Raw genomic sequence first — 18227 nt, 5'->3', positions numbered from 1 at the left:
GATGTAAGAAGGCTGGGCGAAGATGTATCGAAACAGAATCATAAGGCAAAAGATGGATCCCACCTGCTCTTTTAGCCATGGTAAATGACCCAAGGCAGTCACTCAAAAGAGAGGCTTTCATATTCAACGCAGAAAAGAGATCCAGCAACATAAACATCACCCAGTGAAAGAGGAGTGAAACACAGAGAAGGAACTCCAGAAGTTGGCAAATAAAAGTGCATTGCACTTATGAGAGAAATTATTTTCGTTAAGTCCAGGCATTAATGAATTGGAGGGTAAAAGGCAATGCCTGCCTCCTCGATCATAGACCTACGTGTAGGGCAGGTACGATTAACATCAAATTGAAAGTGCATTTGTTTGAATGAGTCAAAATTTATTAGTGTATGGCATTGTGCTATCATTTTGGTAAGATACATGTATCCTTACGTGAAATGAACTCTGCTACTTCGCGTGAAACCGCATCCATACTTCCATTCAATGTCATGCATATTTGTAGTGCGCACTGTCACCCGCGGGGGTGTCCTAGCGCTAAGCACATTTGAGCCTATCCAAGCCTATGACCTAGTGGGCCTTTCGAAAAACCAGGTCTTTAGCTTCTTGCGGAATTTAAGAAGTGAGGAGGCTCTTATGTGTAGTGACAGTCCGTTCCACTTTTTAGGAGTATGATGTAGGAGGAGGCAAAACCACCTGATCTGGTTTTCCATACGCATCCCAGATGTGTGCAAGTAGGAGCCCGGGTGAGCCAGCCTGTTTGGAAGGTTTGTGAAATCAGATGCACTTGTCGATATATGCTACACCAGTGTTATGTAGTGCATTGAAAGTGTGGGTGAGGAATATGAATTGCGCTTGATTGTGTATGGGGAGTCGGTGGAGCTCCTTCAGGTGTTGTGTGATGTGATTGCGGCATGGTAAGTTGAGAATAATTCTAGCCGCCAAGTTCTGAATGGTTTGCAGCCTTCTGGTGAATTTTGTATTGATCCCGCTATAGAAGGTTTCCCAATAGTCCAGCTTTCTTATGACCAGGGCGTGCTTGAAGGTTTTACAGGTGCTGTTTGTCAGCCATTTGAAAATCTTCCTCAGCATTTTCAGGGTATGGACGCAAGAGCAGTGATGCTAATGACTTGGGCGGGCATGTTGAATGTGTTGTTGATGACAGACGATCCTAAAGTTCTTGGCGACTGTAGTGAGGGTGGGTGTTTGCCTAGCTCCGGTGACCACTAGGCAGAGTCCCACGGTGAAGAGCTCTTACTGAAGATCACCATTTCAGTCTTGTTTGTGTTGAGCTTTACACAGTTGGTTAATCCCATTATGCGATTTTAGTTATGCAGGCATTAAACTTGATCTGGGCACTGGGGATCTTGTCCGTGAGGGAGAGAATGAGTTGTGTGTCATTGGGTTAGGAGAGGACAATAATAAGACTGGATGATGTTGAGTTGGATCATGTATGCTTTGAAGAGGGTTGGGCTTAGGGAGAATTTTTGCAGAACTTTGCAGATGAAATTGCAGGCATCCGAGTTGCCAGGCTGACTAACTGGATCCTTCCAGTCAAGAACGAGCAGATCCATTGGAGTGCGTGTCCTTGGATTTCAATGTTGTGTAGGCGTTAGATGAGGATGGAGTGGAAGACCATGTCACATGCTGTGGAGAGGCCCAGGAGTATGAGGGCTGCGGTATCTCCTCCAACCAGAGTCATGCAGAGGCCATCCATGATGGCTATGAGGACAGTTTCTGTGTGAAACAAAACAGTCTGCCATAGTATAAAAGGTGTCCTTGCAGAGCACTATGTGGTTATCCATCAGCAGCATTAATCTTTGAGGAGCGAGAGTAGACAGAACAAAAAATTAACCACTCTAACTAGCCAGCAGCCTGGTGATTAGTGGTGATTATAAATCAAATGAGAGGCCTTTCTTTTAAATCAAATTTAAGGTACAACAAACCATATTGGTGCTAAATCCTACAACTCGTACACGAAAGTAGAAAGGCACTCTTACAATGATGCAAATCCAGCCTCTTTCCAGCAGCATACTGGGTCTGTCCAATCTAGAACATTAATATTGTGATCTAAATTCTATATATGACGCTGCATGTTCAACTGTAGCATCTAAAACAGATGCAATTAACAACCAGTACTAAACTGAACTAATTTAAACTGTGCTTGTCTCCATTAGTATTCTATGCCCCTCTTTTTCTCCTTATATACTCGGGGAAAGATACTTCTAAGGGGGAGAGCTGCCACTAAAATGCCAAAAATCAGCAAATGTATGTATTTTCTGCAATTTGTGTTCATTGCAATCATTTCTTTTTTTCATTTCAGATTTTTGAGCAATAATCCATTGTCAAATTTTAGTGATACGTCTTTCTTTCAACTGGCAGCATTAAAGCATCTGTAAGTGTTTATTATAACTACCCATATTTTAGTGTTTCTTTTGTATTTAACGGCTTTGCAAATGTACAAGTACTATAGGCTAGTTCAGCAGAGTTACATTGTGCCATGTGCACAAGAAATGTGAGATTCTCAAAGGGAGGGTTGGGGGACAGATTTCTCACTTTGTAAGTTGCGGGACCACGCTGTGTGGGAGGGGCAAGTTTGGCTGTTTATTGTACGATGGCAATGGCTACAGGCTCACAAAAACACACTTGTTGTTTTGAAGAGATTAGCTAAGATGCACAGCAATTGTGGTTGGCATGGGAAGGGCAACAAGGGACAGACTGACCCTCTCACTGATTAGGTTACTTACTTGGAATATCCAGGGCCTTAATGATTGTCAGAAAGTGGACAAAGTCGTAACATACTTGCTGCAACACACAAAATAAATGTGGCTTTGTTACAGGAGACGCACCCCACACCAGGGAGTGGCATGCTAACACAGTGCCGAATGCAGGGTGTCTGCTGTGCTGCTGCCTTCACCTCACATGCTAGGGGGGTGCTGATTTAGGTCAGACGAGGTTCGGGCGTAAAGCTACAAGAAATTTATGTTGATCTGGGTGGCAGATATGTAGTGGCGTATTGCACTAAAGAGGACCTGACAGGCAATACTAGTAGGAGTGTATTACAATTACAATGACCCTCAATTCTATCATGCAATGAGCACTACCTTAACAAAATGTGGGGACCTTCTGCAGATCTGGGAAGGTGCCTTTAATTGTGTGCTGGACCAAGACCGCTACTGGGGTCCGCCCCGGCGGCTTTCAGCAACGGCCAGAGCCCTCCAAGTGATACCTGCCAGCAGGGCTTAGTGGACGCCTGGTGTTTCAGGTACTCTGATGAAGGAGATTACACAGACACTACTCTATGGTACAGGATGTTCAGACACGGATAGACTTCTGATTAGTGTCCCCAGCCAATGCATCGGGTGCATGGTTGCGAACTCAGGGCACGCACATACTCAGATCACGCTTCAGTTATCCTAGAGCTGGAATTGCACAACTCACGCCCAACTACATTTGCATGGCGGTTTCTAACATACTCATTTCTCAGTGCGATATTTAAGGATGAGCTAGCACAGGTGATACATTTTTTGCGTATTAATGTTGGTTTGGTACCCAAGTTTGCAGTGACCTGGGAGGCACTCGAGGTTGATATTGGAGGGGGGGGGTGTTAACATTTCCAGACATTCAGATGTCCTCCAATCCCTGCGTGTTAGTTTGGATAGGTTGGAGGTAGAAATCGGAGAACTGGAAAGGAAGCATAGTGAATCAGCAGACCTAAGAGTACTGGGTGACATTCAAGCCAAATTAGAAGAATATCATGATTCAGCGCAAAGTGAACTCAATCACCTGGGGAGGAATGCGACACAAGCATATGGGGAGAGGCTGGGAGTTACCCAGGTGGCATTCCTATGCCCCAGTCGTAGGATGACACATTTTTAACACTTGGAAGCAAACAGGGGACATCCTTAAACGGAACCAATTGAATTTTCTAATGGTTCCGTCTGTACTACGCAGATTTATATACTTTGAGATCTATGGAAGATGAGGAAGCCACTGCACGCTACCTTGCATATATCACCATGTGTTTGCTCACAGTGGAACACAGATAGCATCTTACGGCACCCCTTCGCCCAGTTGAGGAAGTGGCAGCTTTGAAGGACATGCCAGGTGAGAAGGTGCCGGGAACCGATGGGTTGACGGTAGCCTTGTATAAGACCTATAAAGATAAGCTTGTTCCCCACGGGAAAACTCTCTATGACGAGATGGTATTGGATGGGTGTATGCCACCCTCAGTGGCACTTTTAGTCATCTTGTGGAAACCAGGTAAACCAGCAGACAGTTGTGCATCTTACAGGCTGCTGTCAATTTTCAATGTTGACACAAAAATATACTCAAAGATACTGGCAAACCGATTAGCACCCTTACTTCTAGGGTAGTGGGCACTGAACAAGCTGGGTTTATTCCTGGTGGAACATTATCATATAACCCCTGGACCATCTACATATTACCAGGGAAACCATGCAGGGATGCCCGTCACCATTTTTTTTGTGTTGGTAGCAGAGCCCCTGTCTGTGCGCTCAGAGAATACCATGCTCACAGAGACTTAATATTCCAGTGCTACAACCTAATTATTCTCGCTTACGCAGATGACACACTTTAATATGTGCACAACCCGGAGCTTAATGTGTCACCAACTCCCAGGGACGTAGTACTCTTCGATGGCCACTTTGGTTTGTGCATCAATCAAACAATCAATCAAAAAATGTATAGAGCGCGCTACTCACCTGTAAGGGTCTCAAGGCGCTGGGGGGGGGGGGGGGGCAGAAGTAGGGAGGGTGCTGTTTTACTGTTCAAAAAGCCATGTCTTGAGGTGTTTTCTGAAGGACAGGAGGTCCTGGGTCTTGCGAAGGTTGGTGGGGAGGGAGTTCCAGGTTTTGGGGGCGAGGTAGGAGAAGGATTTGCCTCTGGAAGTGGTGCATTGGATGTGGGGGACTAGGGCGAGGGCGAGGTCGGCAGAGCGGAGGTGACGAGTGGGAGTGTGGAAGTTCACTCTTTCGTTGAGGTAGGCTGGTCCAGTGTTGTGGAGGGATTTGTGTGCGTGGATGAGGACTTTGAAGATGATCCTTTTGTTGATAGGAAGCCAGTAAAGGGATCTGAGGTGGGCGGAGATGTGTTCATGGCATGGGAGGTTCAGGATGAGGCGTGCGGCTGCGTTCTGGATACTCTGGAGTTTCTGCTGAAGCTTCACTGTGGTGCCAGCGTAAAGAGTGTTTCCGTGGTCTAGTCTGCTGCTGCTGAGTGCATGGGTGACGGTCTTTCTGGTTTCTATGGGTATCCATTTGAAGGTTTTTCGCAGCATGTGGAGGGTGTAGAAACAGGAGGAGGTGATAGAGTTGATTCGCTGGGTCATGGAGAGAGAAGAGTCTAAGATGATGCCGAGGTTGCGTGCGTGGGTGGTGTCGTTTTGGGGTGATCCTAGGGCAGTGGGCCACCAGGAGTCGTCCCATATTATTTTGTTGGGGCCGAAGATGATGATTTCGGTTTTGTTGGACTTTTGAGGTGGCTTGCTGTCATCCATTTGGCAGTGTCTAGGAGTCTGGCGTGGAGGTTGGTCTTGGCGGTGGTGGGGTTCCTGGTGAGGGAGATGACGAGCTGGGTGTCGTCTGCATAGGATATGATGATGATTCCATGTGGGCGGAGGATGTTGGCGAGTGGGGCCATGTAAATGTTGAAAAGGGTAGGGCTGAGGGAGGACCCTTGGGGAACTCTGCAGATGATCTTGGTTGCAGGGGACTGGAAGGGAGGGAGGCGAACTTTCTGGGTTCTTTTGGCGAGGAAGGAGGCGGGCCAGTCCAGGGCCTTGTGTCGGATTCCTGCATCGTAGAGGCGTGTATGGAGTATTTGGTGGCAGACAGTGTTGAAGGCTGCGGAGAAGTCCAGGAGGATGAGTGCGACGGTCTCGCCCTTGTCGACTCTGGTTCTGATGTCGTCAGTGCAGGCGATGAGGGCGGTCTCAGTGCTGTGGTTATTGCGGAATCCAGACTTGGAGGCGTCGAGTGCATTGTTTTTCTCTATGAAGTGAGACAGGCAGGCGTTCACTAACTTCTCAGCGACCTTGGCGGGGAAGGGGAGAAGAGAAATGGGGCGGTAGTTTGTGAGGTCATCAGGGTCTGCTTTGGGTTTTTTTTAGGAGTGCAGTTACTTTTTTTTTTTTTTACCTTTATTTATGCTTTTATACAAACAAGTGAAGCAGTACAATAAGATCTTGCATTTGCAGACTCATACATTTCAGATGTCCTATTGTGTCATTCTTAATGGGTATTTTCCACCTTCCAGAATCAATCAGTACAGAGTCATTCAGTCATGTGTAAGTGCAATTGGTAGTCCTGCCTTTTACATATAACAATGATCATGCTTTATATGTCAATCAGATTTCTCACCCTCTGGTTCTCCTGTTACTTTCCCTATAAGATATTGTTTGTATACCTCCCAAGATTTTGCTGGCTTATTTGCAGGGGGAGTAGCTCACTGTAATTATCTGTTTGTGTGTTACAGTACGCCATATCTCTGTGCCATTCATCCACTTTAGGGATCGGTCCACAGTCCCACAGCATGGCGACCCTGCGCTTAGCAAGCAACAGTCCCATAGCCACCAACTTGCGAACAGTTTTTGGTAAATGGTCATCCCATCCCACGAGTGCTAATAATGGTCCAGCATCTATTGGTTCCCCAACCATAGCCTCCAGCGGGAGTGCAGTTACTTGTGCGTGCTTCCAGGAGTCTGGGAAGGTGGCGTTGTCGAAGGAGCTGTTGATTACAGCGCGAAGCTTGGGAGCGATGGGTGGGCTGGCCTTGTTGAAGATGTGGTGGGGGCAGGGGTCTGAGGGGGAGCCTTAGTGGATGGAATTCCTGTTTTTTCCGGTTTCTTCACTGTTGGTAGGGGCATAAACTGGGATATTCCCCTTACTGCAGCAACGACACCAGTGCAAACAGAATACCCGCTTGAGTGGACCACACACTCGGTACGTTACCTGGAAATACAGGAGCACACCGACCTGGCAGTGGTCATACTGGAAAACTATTGCAAGGCAGTACAGAATCTCTCGGAAGTGGTATATCACTGGATATGGCTCCCACTATCGCTTACTGGCCATATATCCATTATGAAAATGGTGGTTTTGCTGAAATGTGTGTTCCTATTTGAGAATATTCCAATCTGGTTGCCATGGCAGGCATTTCACAACATGCGAACACTACTGACCAGACCAGCCCGGGCAGGGAGGCATCCTCGCGTGACCTGGGATACATTTACCTTACTATATGACATGGGGATGCCAATGCCCTGGACCTTGAGGCTTACCATCACGCTGCGCAATGTATGTCCACTCACTATTGGTTACATGCACCAGAGGGTCTGCCTCATCTTTGGCTTGAATGTGACACTGCTTCCCTGAGGTTGCTGTTTCAGACGCTGTTCGTGAAGCCTAACCAACATTACAATGCGCTTGACCCAATAAACACAACGATCTGCTCTTGGCATCGAGTGCTTGCGAGGCAGAACAGGTCCCTTCTCTATACACTGCATATTCTATTAAGGAGCTGCACATGGTTTCCCTACGGCAGGAAAAAAGCTTGGAGTGGGACTAACATAGAAGATATTTTTGGGGAAGATACAATGCGTACATGGGAACAGATTAGTGGGCAATGCACTGAATCATCCATACTCGCTCAGTCTCACTACTTTAGAACCTGCCACATAATGCATGCCTTACTTGTGGAAGATCTACTTGAGCCCCACCCCCCAAATTGCGGGCATTAACATAGTTGATACAAACAAGCACGCCACGGCATCTTAAAGCTAAGCTCTATGCATTTGCACAGGAGGCACGCAGAAAGAGCCACGGTCACAAGAGTTAGACTGGGATGGTTAAGGTGGATGTCACTCTCCGCGATAGGCAGTGGACATATTGTTGTTCGGTGATGCGGTCTGTCTCCCTAACAGTAGGTATCTGCGGATCTATTCAATATATCAACAGAGCGTATTATACACCAGCTTGGTTGTTTTGCTATGGGTTGCGGGACAGAACAAACTGCGCCCGCTGTAGGGCAGATGATGCGAATTCACGCATGTGGTGTGATTTTTCCCAGGAATACAGAGGTTCTGGCAGGATTTTGAATAGATTATAGGGGAAGATATGATGATGACTCCTTTGCTTGCTTTATTTTGTTATGATGAGGAAATACTGTCTGCGGTGCGCCGCGAGGTCCACTCCCAACATTTAAGGAATGGCATATGGGCATGATTCACTGCAATACAAAGTCTGATGTTTAGAGAATTATTACCAGTATGTAGCCACCCCAAAGACATTTAGGGCCCTTAACAGGCATATCTGGAATGCACTGGGGCAGATGCGGAACCCAGCGGGGGGGAAAGTGCACATGCGACTAGTTCACAGCAGGACGGGCAGCCTAGAACACACAAACAGTGAAGCTTGACCTACGGGACCAAACCCGGGGGGGCGGGCTGAGGCACGTGGAAAGGGAGTGGCGGATAATACTAATAGAGGGTGGATCCAAGTGACATATCCCCAGCGGAGATATGTTGAAGTCATTGCTCCTGCCATTCAGGTGAATATATATAGTGTTCAGAAGTGTGTTAATCCGTTAGTAACATTTGATTAACAGGTTCTCTTTATTACACAACATAAGTGACTGCTCTATGCCATGCAAAATGTCTTTCTGTCATTGTGCTATGTACAGATGTAGCACAAAATTTAAAATAAGGTTTTAAAAAACAAAATGTTGGATTCTCTGAAATTGCCGTTGTAGAAAGAGCAATGTAATGAAGTGGTTGATACTACAACTAAAACCAATGCTGGCGAACCAAGATGTCTGGCATTGGCAGGTAAGTGTGCTGTGCAATAGTCATTAAATGCAAAAACATTTATAAAAAGTGAAAATGGCGCTGACTAAAGGGAGTGTGTGTATATTTTTAAAACATATGTAGAAAATGACTAGTAGGAAAAATAAATGGCAAAACTTGACATGAAAGCAGAAATGGAAACTGGCCTGCCAGCCCTGGCACTGAAGTGGACTTAAATTTAGGCAGAGACGCAGATCTGCAGGAACAAAATGCTGTCACTCTCAATGAAAACCAAAGAGGGTTGACTAACTCCCACTTGCTGTTGGCTTTACTGGGAGGAAGCAAAAGGTGAATGCCACATGAACAGACCAATGAGCTTCTCAAAAGCTCATTCATGTCCATCTGTATGGATCTTTATTATGATTGTTTTAGAAATCGCGAAGCTTCTAATACAGCTAAGGCTGTTGCCAGGCTAGACCTAAAACCTATAAACATAACCTGTAGTTTGTCAGACATTTTTATATTACCTTTTATGACATTTCCATCATGATTAAATAATACAACTGTACATTCAATTTGGTACTGTTAATGTAAATATAATATTTAATAGGCATTTACAGAAGGAACCTTTCACATCGAGTGTAATTTTGATTTATAAGCTTTGTTCTGGTGTCCCACGCTCGAGGAGTTCTTGAGTTCTTTGATAATTAGTGGGGCATTTGCTCATTTGATACACAGTTTCATCTGCACTCTCGCAATTGGGTCAGTCCATCCTTTTATTGCATTTATACCTTTCCATTTATTTGCAATATCTCTTTTGGGCACTAAAATCAATTTCTAGTTAAGGTGTGAGCTTTTGCAGGTTCCTCAAAGCCATCCACTATCCCCAGCATTGCAAGTTCTTATCACAGCTGTGCTCAGTCTTTCATTCATTAGTTTCCAATATTGGGCGATTATGGGGCATCCCATATAATATAGAAGTACGTTTCCCTGTTCTCTTTACACCTCAACTACCTGGGAGTCTATTGTCTGCCTATCCTCGGGATTAACATGTTCTGTGGAAATATTTAAATTGAATAAGTCAGAGGCGGGAGAAAGATGACCAGCGTACGCGATGACATCTTTGCCCTATGTCCTTCACCCCTGTTGTAAGGGAGTTCTATTCCCGAGGCCCCCGGCTTCAAGTCTGTGTCTGTGCTCGTGGGGGTACTGTCTAGACTTCCTCGGGGTAGAGGAGGAGACAGGGTGAAGAGGGCTAAGCTGCCAACAGCTCTTGCGGGCCCTGTTGTTTTCTTTTTGCCTTTAGAAGAAAAAAATAAGTGGGAGAAAGGGGGAACAGCCCCTGCTACCCTCCCCCACCTGTGTTCAATTCACACTTGTCCGGGGCCTTTTCATTCCCCCAATCCACCTCCTCATCTCCCACCCCTGACCCCCACCCCAAAACCCCGTGGCCGATAACTTCTCTCCAGTGCGACCAACCTGTCACCTGGGTCGTACTTCACCCCGTGCTGAAGTTGTTTAGACTTTATCATCTCCAACAGGCTTGTTCATTGCCCTACCCCCCCTCCCCGCTCCATCTTTCTTTATTCTACATGTCAGCACTAAGGATCTCTGACATTCGCTTAAAGCACTCCAGCAGGCCTCTGCATGTTCTTTCTCTGTGGGGGAAATCCGTTGGGTGCAATGGGGCAGTGATCCTCACCATATTGTCTGGCCCACAATACTCAGCTCTCTCACTCAACAACCTATAGTCTTTGTTCAGGGAACAACACGTTTTCGTGGCACTTCGGAAATGTGAACCATTTTTAATTGTTATATGTACTTAAACTATTTCTTGCTCTAGAGAAACCTTCAGTGTACTAATGTTGTACTAGATGTGTTCCATTCATCATAAGGAAAATGTGTTTATACATGAGTGAAGTTCCTAACAGACTGGAACAGTCCCTCACAGTTGAATACATGGGCTGTTCTTATAGCAAGAAATACAACAAATATAGGATTATAAGACTAATAGATAAGTGAATCTCCCAATTGTGCATTCAATCCTATTCCTATTTTAGGAGTCAACCTTCAATATACAACACACTGATTGGTATTGTAATGAAGCCATGTATCAGCCATGTAATGCTTGTTTTTTCATTAGGAGTAAATAGTTATATTTCGAACTGCTATACTGCGACCAAAATAAGTTGAATCATATGTAAACAGCATTTTGCTACCCTTATTCAGATTGTAAGGTCTAACACTATTGAGTCAATAATAAGGTTCCAAGGCACTCTGTATGCTTTTAGCACTTTATGAGAATATTAGAATGCAAATGTTACTTTATATTGGTCCTGCTTGTGTTTTTACTTTTCTAATGTGTCTGTTAGAATTCTAAATACAGACTACTTTAGTTTTGAAACTGGATATGTTTTCTCTTTCTGTCTTTTCTAAAATCACTATCTATTACTGGTTTCCTGGACTAATCTCGGTTACTATTTAACTAATTTTCCTTGCTGCGTTCCTTTCAGAATGATCAGATTTCTGTTGTATGGCCATGGAAATCCACGACACAAGACTTCTTTTAGATCTACATATTTTCTTCAGACCACAATGAAAAACATGAACATTCATCACTTCACAGTTTTTTATGTGTATCTATTGATGATCTCTAATAAAAGATCTTTGACTTAATGTTAGCACATTTTACCAATCCTGTAGTTTTTAATATGAACCCTACCATACCAAACGATCTACTCTTCACACGTGTGGACTCCTTTTGCAGATCTTTGAATACATTCATTTCTATGTAAGTTCCAAACAAAAGTTCCTTTAGATCTAGAAGGTACTCTCTTAAATGGGCCATTACAACTAATATGTGCATTTCATCACTGCTCAGTGTTCTTGTCCGCCTTCAATTCATAAAGTGTAAATCATTTTGCCTAGGCACCAACAGAATTAATAGTTCTCTAACAGTGGAAAAAACACAACATTTGGTCTGTTGAATAAGTATAATTCAGAAAGACAAAAACTTTAGGAAAGTACTGTTTGGGAAATAATGTGCCTGTGCGCTGAATTTGCCCATGGTTATTTCCCAATACTGATTGTATCGGTATAGTTCTAGAAGTTAGTGTTGGAAACAAACCTATACATCGATGGAGGTATAAAATATGGGAATTTTCCAGCGAATTCAAGTTCACTGTCTCACCATTTGCACAGCCCACTGCTTCCACCGTTGGTGCGGGAAGAGCACCCGTGTGGCATTGAATAAGTGTAACAAAAAAATAATTTGCACATTATACCAATACAAATATTTGTAGTTGTTCACTGCGAGATGGATATCTGTATCGTACAAGGAATTGTTTGCCTGTAGAGCTGTAAGCATATCCTTTATTGTGCTCTTACCCTAGCCCCGGAGATAAAATGTCACCTGCGTTCAAATGGAAGGTGTAAAGTACTTAAACTGCATGACCCATGTTTTGATACTCCGAGTCCTCCCAATAGACGGCATCTTAAAGCAGGGTGGCTAAAATTTCGGCCTGAGACTCATTCAAATAATTTCTAATGACCGAGGAATCCTCTCTGCTTGCTTACATTTCTTGGTGCTAGATCAAAGATTCTCATTTTCTGGAACATATTTGGCATGTCCCATCATTACTAGGAACATCACCATTGTTTGAACAGAAAAGAGATCAACATCAACACTATACAGGTGTAAGTTCTGTAGTATACACAGGGCCTGCACTGACCACCAGTGTAATCTTACGCCCAGTGAATTGAAATTCCCTTGCTGTCAAAAGAGCGATAAGGGTGGGGCACACTTTTCCTGGTTTGTGATCTGTCTCCAACTCTATCTCATCTGTTTCTCTCACCATTACTTTCAAATACTCAAAGATTGGTACTAATGATTTGGGCAGATAATTTGCAAATTTTATGTTTAACAAATCTCAGCTGTACAAGGGGAATGCCTTTCTACTACAGAGGAAGATCATGAAATACCTTTGGATCTCTTCAGTTGGGTTTGTGAACACAACACTTTTTTGGGGCCCTGCGCCCTCAGGGATCCTGGCACCTGGCTCGGTGTCATGTTTTGTTCACCCTAATATTATTATGATCACACTTGGTAGAAGCCCTTTGCCCCAAAAGGGAATGATCCCTTTTGGATAAAAAGGAGATCAGGAAGATATCTCTCAATCTCCTTCTAGCAGCACCAGGCTCGGTGTCATGTTGTGTTCACCCCAATATTATTATCGGCACACTTGGTAGATCCCCTTTGCGCCAAAAGGGAATGCTCCCTTTTTGGATAAAAAGGAGATGAGGCAGATATCGCTCAAACTCCTTCTAGTAAGTTACACTCTGCTAAGCAGGGAGTGAGAATTGGGAATGAGAAAAACCACATAGAGAATCTCCTCTCTACAGGTGGTGAAAAAATGGGACCCGCCATGGTACACCAAAATCAATAAGTACAAACATTTATTGGTGTACTGCGGTTATTTCTTTTGCGGTATTTGTGAACAAATCATGTCTGTCAGTATGATCATAAATATCATAACCAAACAGTCTATTCCCACACCAAAGTGTCCACAGGTTTTGAGCCATCAACTTCTATTGCTGTGGTAGTTTACTAAGCTTAAATTATACCAAACCAGGGATAGTTTCCCCACATTCTTAATTCTTCCGGTTCAGCAGTCAGTACTCAGTAAACAGCATCTTTCCTCAGAAACTGGTCTGTATGTTTAAACATGCTCCTTCATGGGTATCTTAAATATGTTTATCTCCAGTGATGTTTAGTGGATCAAGGAAGGAGTCACTTTTACTCAGCTCCTGCTTTGCTACAAAAATGTGCAAACAATTTCCATTGCAGAAGCATACAAAAGCTACAGATGCTAATATTAAATTTTCCTCTTTCCTTCTTTTCTTGCTGTTACATTACGTGTACAAGAAACATTTAAAGTTTCCTTCTGTAATCTAGTAGTTTGAATGCAATCAGAACACATGACGTTTTTTAAATAGAAAACAGGGGACCAAGCACACATTTATTAGAATTACTATTCAAATATTTGTTTGCTTTCTAGACCCAATACATATTACATACGTTCAAGTCTGCCTTGTATGTAAGATGCACTATTATGATATGAAAACCCTATTTCACACAAAAGAAGCTTTCATCCAAAGCAAACTATAGCAAAGATGCACAGTGTCTGTACAAATATGTGTTACCAAAATCTAATAGGTGCCTCCTGGGTAGGTCTAAAGCACATTCTGTTGGTAGGGGAGCGGCTACTCCTGCTTTCATGCAAAATCTGCCAGTTCCAGAAATCTGCACAGTAGCATCCTGGATCACAAGGTACACTGTCGCCAAACACCATTGGATTGACTGTAACTCCTGAAATGATAATCTCGTAGGTCAGGCTTCCTTGCGAAATTTACTGCATAGGCAAGTTATTTCTCTCCTTTTTTCTTTGGAATCCTTCTCTGGGGTTGTGCATATTGTCAATTGTAATTCTAGTGCAATTTCTATGGCTATCAGAGAGAATACCATGGCAGAGAAGGAAATGTTACGTACGTGTAATCCTAGTTCCTTTTCATGAGTATTCTCCCTGAATCCATAAACAACCTGCCCATCCCCCTACTGTAAGAAATTGCGTTATTGGTTGACTTAAGTGTGAGCCCTGGTCATGCACCAACCACAGTCCTTGTTAGGGCAAGGCACAAGCAAACCCCAGATTAATCTGTGCTGAACCCCCTGGTAGCTGAGTGCAGAACAGTCAGGCTTAACTTAGAGGCAATGTGTACATTGTTTGTGCAACACTTCAAACAGAAACACAGTGAAAACACACCACAAAAGTATCCCATACCAGATTAGAGACATAAACTAGCTTTTAATAAATTAAGCAATACCAAAACACCAAAAATTTAATCAGTAGAACTGTAGATATGCAATTTTAAATTCCGTCACCAAGGGTTTGTGATGCACAGTCCCACGTCGAGGATGTGTTGCACAGTCAGGGCAATGCGTCGGTACCGAGTAGCTGCAAAGCTGTGATGCAGAGTGTGATGTTGTCATCGAGGCTGGTTTGGAATAGGGGTGTGAGGGCCTAGGTTGAGGTGGTTCTGTTGGGTCCCCTAAAAAATGGAGGAGTCGAAAAAAGCATAATATGATTTGAGTAGTGCAATCACAAGGAGAAAACAAGGGGACTGGTGCTGTACAACGTATTTTACCAGGTGACTACCTCCAAGTGAAATGCAAATATGAAGCCTCCGGGTAGTTTGGCGCTATATAAGACTCAGTAACATAACATAACATTACAAATAGGAATGACCATGTAACCATTTTTGCGATTATAATAACAATGGGATAAGAACATAATAATAATATATTAACAAGGAGATAAGAAATGGACAATGATCTGTTTTTTACTATACTGAGTTATTGTATTATCGTGGTATGGTGCTGTCCTGCCTTTGTATGCTGTAACTTTCTTGTTATTTTAGTCTACACACCACAGATCGTCAAAAAATTATGGAATGTTATTGGATACACAGAATGGCTCACATTATTAATGGACAAAAAGATCTTTGATTGAGTCAAATCCTGGTGGAAATTAATTATTTCATTTTGGCATGAGGGTTTTTATGAATTTGTTCCTATGGCATGCAAACCATTTGATTTTGAATATGGATCCAGAGATGCTGGCAAAGCACCTTAGACCTACTTCCAAGAGTCCAGGACTGGGGTGGCATTACGTGGCAGGGTAGACTCACAGATGTCAGAGTCTGAATGCAGAAGCAGGGTGGCTGGAAGTCTGTTATGACCCTGAGACTTTAAATGAGGATGCTACCTAACTAGCCCTTGGATTCACTCTGGGTTCTGGCACTTAAGAGGGTGACTTATATTATTAAAAACAAATGTATGGGCCTTGCAAAAGGTGTACTTTGCTAGGTCGAAATGGTGGTATAAACTGCACAAAGAGACTGCAATGGTAGACCTGAGACATGTTTAAAATGCTAGTAATAGTATTTATTTTACAGGCCCATGGCTCAGGCATGCTTTGTGTACCTAAAAAATATATTTTTAAAATACGGTGCCCGGGGATCCTGCTGGTGCTTAGAGATACACTACTGTTTATGGGTTCAGAAAGAATACCCATGACAGAGAACTAGGATTACAGGCAAGTAACTTTTTTCCTTTTCTTCTCATCCTTAACTCTGAACTAATTTGTTTAATTGTTCAGTTTCAGTAAAGGTTTTCAAAAGTATTTTTTGGTGTATGTTTTAGAATGGCATCCACCTTTTTTTACATATGTTTATTTGAGGCCTGACACCACTCTTTCTGCAGTATAAAACAGTGGCAAAGTAAAAACACAAGAAAAACCCAAATCAACTTAGAAAAATGGAGTAAATTTGAAACAATTATATAACACCATAACAACAAAAATCCAATTGGTAGAACCAGAGTTATGAATTTTTAAGGTTCAAGGTTCAAAGTAGTGCCTAAAAGATAAAAGTGCCAACCACGGACACCTAGTCGCATGAGACCATGTCAAAGTAGAAAGTTAAGACTGACCGCAATGGAGCGCGGTTCGGATACAAGAAGTGGATTGGGCCCAGTCAGTGCTTACCTTGGGACTAAGAACAATTTTGAAAGAAAAATTTCTGAAAAGGTGGAAGATCACTGGGGCAAAGCTGCAAGAGTGTCTGAGGAGGGAATGTTGTCATCAGATGGCCGTGGAGTGAAGCAGTGGTAAATAATTTTACCTTCTGACTTGGTTGCGGAAATGAAAGTCGAAAAATTCTAACGGGACGAAGCAGAGGGCCGTAGCCAAAGACAATTCCACAAAGTCAGATACCCCTTCAGCAAAGGACTGCTGAAAAGGATTTGCTGCTACGGAGAAGAATGCAGTAGGAGAAGCCGTAAAAAGTCAATCCGAATAGTGATGCACCTCTGGGGGACAGGCATTGGTCCTGGTCTCCTGGTTTTCAGAGCACCTTTTGGTCAAATTTTGTTTAAGCCCTCATGTTTAGAAATTGGCCATTCGATCACCTTTAACACCACAACCACAGGAGTGGATTGAGTCCTCTTGGGGGTTCAGGACTCACTCAGGGTCCAGGTGCGGGTTTAAGATGGTGGGAGCATGTTATGTCCCTGTTACTCTTAACAGGAGGCCAGCAAACTAGCCCTTGGAGTCACTTCTGGTAGTCCTGGGTGCAGGTATAGATTCAGGGCGCAACAGCAGGCAGGTTACAGGCAGCAAAGCAGCCCTTCCAGGTACAGGAGCATTGCACAGCTGGTCACAGCAGCAGGCATTTCTCTGACAGACCTGGAAGGTCAGTAGTAAACTGAAGAATGGGTCTGGAGGTCCTATTTTTATACCCTAGTGCCCTTTTCCCCGAAAGGTAAGAGAATTTTCTGGTCCTTCGAAGTTCTTGGAATTTCTTAACTCCGCTGCCTTGGCTCCAAACTGGCTGCATTGACAATACAGAGTTGTTAGACCAATTGTGAGGAGACAGGGCACAGCCTTTCAGGTGCAAGTGAGGCTGTGCTCAGCTCCGCTTCCTTATCCTGCTGGCAGATAGACCATTGAGGCACACCTAATCCCTCTAGTGTGTGGCTGTCTGGGAGGAATTCACTAGGTCTGTCAGCTACTTCCAGTTGTCACCCATGACAGGGTGCGGGCACAAAGGGGCCAAAGGCAGGAAAATGCCAATTTCCTGAAGTGATTTTTTTTTAATTATAATGAAAAAAAGACTTTACCATGAAAGAGGATTTATCATTACAATTCCCTACATACCAAATGTGGCACATCTACCTCCTCTCAGTTAGGAATTACAGCTTATTAAATGTAATAAGAACTCCACAATGTTATCCTATGAGACAGGTAGGCCTCACTGTAGTGAAAAACACATTTGGGAGTTTTTCACTACATAAGCACATAAAACTTAAAAGTACCTTTCCAACCTTTTAATAACACAGCACCCTTCCCTAATGGCTACGTAGGGCCTATCTTAGGGGTGCCGTATATGTAATAAAAAGGAAGTTTAAGGTTTGGCAATGGGGCTTAAGTGCCAAGTCAACACGGCAGTGTGACACTGCATTAAGACTGCAATGACAGGCCTGGGACAAGTTTTGGTGGGCTGCTTAAGTGGGTGGTACAATAAGTGCTGCAGGCATTTAATCTACAGGCCATTGGTATATGGTATGCCCCTCTCTAAGGGACTTATAAGTAAATTAAATATGTTAACTGGATATAAGCCAATTAGACTATGGTTTAGGGAGGGAGCACAAGCACTTTAGCATTGGTTAGTAGTGGTTAGGTGCACAGAGTCCTAAGGCCAACAACAACAAATTACGCAAAGAGTTGAGGGAGAAATGCAAAAAGGTTGGGGGTGTCCCTCCAGAGCATGTATATGGTATTTCGATAGAGTGAACCTAGCCAAAAGGAAGTGGAGC

The sequence above is a fragment of the Pleurodeles waltl genome, chromosome 6 (assembly GCF_031143425.1).
Source record: "Pleurodeles waltl isolate 20211129_DDA chromosome 6, aPleWal1.hap1.20221129, whole genome shotgun sequence".
In the NCBI taxonomy this organism is placed as follows: domain Eukaryota; kingdom Metazoa; phylum Chordata; class Amphibia; order Caudata; family Salamandridae; genus Pleurodeles; species Pleurodeles waltl.
This window is presented reverse-complemented; position numbering follows the sequence as displayed.